This window comes from Microtus oregoni, unplaced genomic scaffold, assembly GCF_018167655.1.
Source record: "Microtus oregoni isolate MIOR12 unplaced genomic scaffold, Mior012 000012F_ref0000307, whole genome shotgun sequence".
Classification (NCBI taxonomy): domain Eukaryota; kingdom Metazoa; phylum Chordata; class Mammalia; order Rodentia; family Cricetidae; genus Microtus; species Microtus oregoni.
The window spans coordinates 47,038,740-47,042,016 of record NW_024543071.1 but is presented as its reverse complement, the minus strand read 5'-3'; positions in this window follow the sequence as shown (position 1 = coordinate 47,042,016).

Below are 3,277 nucleotides of genomic sequence, written 5' to 3'. Positions count from 1 at the left end.
AGGCAACTGTTGTAATTGAGTCCTAAATAATACATTTTAGAGAATCCTAACTTGATAGTCATGTTTATGATGCCAAGAAACATTTATGCTATGGGTTCCCAATCACTGAACATTTAGTGTAATGGTGCTATAACTGGCACTCAGTAGAAGTGAATAAACAAAGGAAGGTCATTCGTTCCGCTCACTTGGTTCATGTTGAGTCTCAAAAGCAAAGGTGCTTTGCCTGCCTGCTAATTAAAGGACTATTTTGCACAGACAGTTTGTTGAGGCTTCCAGTATCAGGTATTTTGTATATTATGTAATTCGTGAAACAAAGTCCCGTTGAGAGTAAATATGAATGACACTATTTATGCATTGGGAGTAAGAAGTGGAGACAATATAGAATATCCCTTCCCTCTGGAGTTCACCTTGTGGGGCGGTTGGGATGAGAGATGATCCTGCCTCCTGAGTGCTGGGATTAATCCTACTGAGAGATGATCCATTTTAATGTTAGGGGGCCAGACAAATAGAACCCAGTTTCGGAGTTAAGGAGTTGACAGGAAGAGGTCCCTGCAGATGCTTGATTGAATCTTAGGAAAAGTATGAAATGACGCCTTAATCTTCTGAGGGTTGTACATTGGGTTGCTAGATTTTGCAATATGGAGTTGACTGCTGTCATTGCAAAATCTGGCCTCAGAGGACAGATGGGGGCAGACTTGACCTGGAGTGGAGTCAAGGAAAAACAAGTGGTGATAATTGTGAGATAATGCATACAGACCTCTGGACCTCTGCTTTTAAGGACAGAAAGGCAATAGTGTTTTGAGTAGAAACTAACAATGAGTAGGTGCTGGTGGGGACTGCCTGTGAAGCCTGTTGAGATAACAATGGGACAGCAAGACTTCCGACTGTGACCTCTGGAATATACCCTTTGTCAGCACAGACCCTTGTAAGGTCTCACCTTTCTCATGGGACACTTCGTCCTCTTGGTCCATCACTGAGTTTGCCTGGGGAAGTCCTGTGCTAAAAACCTGCTAATTTTGTGGAACCAGGAGCTCTTGGCTATGAGAATGGAGGGTGCAGGTTCTGTGAATTCTATGGCAGCTTTGGACCCACACAGTTTCACAAACTAATAGCTATATGTAGGTTATGAATCTTTTGTCATGAGGTTGTCTTGCATTCATGTGTTTTAAGTACATAATGCACACATAATTCCGAAGACTCCATATGATTAAAGGACTACAAAGTATGTCATTGATGATTTTTAGATATATTTGATTTATTAAGTTAGACCTACTGCGTTATCAAAATTAAACACATCTTTCTATTTACTCTTTGTGTGACAACTAGGATTATTTAAAAATATACATGTACCAATAGATAAGGGACAAGGCTGCTCTCTATCTTCCATGGTCTTGAAAACCACTTCTTTCTTTCAGGTTTTCCAACCTTTCTAGTGTTCTTTTTCCCCTCAATTTCTTTACTGTATTTTTTAATTCTTCCTTTTATAATATAATTACATCATTTCCCTTTATATTTATTGTCTCAAAACCTTCCTTGTTGTATTTCAAATTCAAGGCCTCTTGAATTAATTTACATTAATTGTTGTTACACTCATATATATATATATATATATATACATACACACATGTTCCTACCTGTGTGTGTGTGTGTGTGTGTGTGTGTGTTCCTAAATATGACCTGCTCAGTGTATGCACTGTCACTTGTATATATGCCTTCAGGGCTGACCATTTGGTATTAGACAGCAAATTTTTGTGCTCTTCCCTAGGGAAGGGCATTTTCTCCACTCTTGGCATTTCTTAGCTGCTTGTAGTTCTTTGTGTAGGGTTGACGCCTCCTGGACTTTCCCTTGACAACACAGGATCAGGAGGATTGCTGCAAAGCAGTGGCTTTTACACATGACAGCTGTGTTGCACCCAGAACCTGCAGAAGACTCACAATCCCAAGCCTGTTTCAGAATGAATGGCTGAAAGGGTCCCAGGCTCTGCTCCTACCTGAGGAGATACAGGTAGCCAACATCTGTTTGGGGAGAGAGAGAGTCTATTTGAGGGATGGGGACACTGGTAGGCTGCTCATGCTCCAGTGGTCAGCTCTACACTCAGGAACATCTGGGTGACACTAACTGAACTCAGTAGCTTATACATTTTTAAAAACAAAGGATATGAATTTGAGAGAAGGATGTAAGGGAGACAATCCTGGAAGAGTTGGAGTCAGAAAAGATCAAGGGGTAACATGATCAAACTGTATTCTAGTCATGTATGACCTTCTCAGGCCCTATTCGCTATTCGTCCTCCTCTTCTTTCTCCTTCTCTTCCTCCTTTCTTTCTTTCTTTCTTTCTTTCTTTCTTTCTTTCTTTCTCCTCTTCTTCCCTCTTCTTTCCTCTTTACCTTTTTCCTCCTCTTGCTTCTTCTTTTCTATCTTCTTCTTCTTCCTCTTCCCACTTCCCCCCTTTCTCTCCTCTCTTCTTCTTCCTCGTCTTCTGTAGAAAAATAGCCACCCTAATTCTTTCATTTGAAATGTTCGCCTTCACCTTTCAAGCCCCCCCCCCCAATATTAATCTCCTGTTTGGAGTTTTCACAAAATATCAACATCTTTACACCAGAAAGAGCGCTCTCTACTCTGTCATACTATCATTTTTCATATTCTTAATATGAGAATCCCTCACGGTTGTGATTTCTCAGCTGCTTGTTCCTCTCCTAAAATAAGAACGGCCACACGATGTCTCACCAATCTCTGACTCCACAGGGCTTAATACTTTTATTGCACACAGAAGACATTCAGAAATGAACTACGCACTGAAATTTGTAGGCTCAAGAAATCTTAACTGACTGTCATGGAGAACAATCAGTGTAACACCTTGTGAGACAAGGGAGGAAACAAACGGTCCACTGTGGATGTGAAAATACCTGTGTTCTTTAGCTTAGCATTGCTTGCATTGCTGGGGAAACTTCTCTGATGCCATGCTCACATTAGAAGAACAGGAAAACTACACACAGAATAGCTTCCGAGAGATGGACCTTAACATGGAAAGCAATTTGCTTTGCCATGGATTGAACCTCGACTCAAATAATGAGAAGGAAGCAGGGAAATAAGAGGGGAAAAAAAAAGGCAGCAGAGACATACAGGGCGGAAAGGAACTTTAATGAGGACAGGGAAAACCATGGGACAATAAAGGCACTGACTTGATGAGCTTTGGATCCTTGCTTTGTGGAGGTGGAAGCTAGCTTGAGGAGAAGAATGCAGAATGTGGAATGTGCTTTTCACTCGCAGGGACAGAAA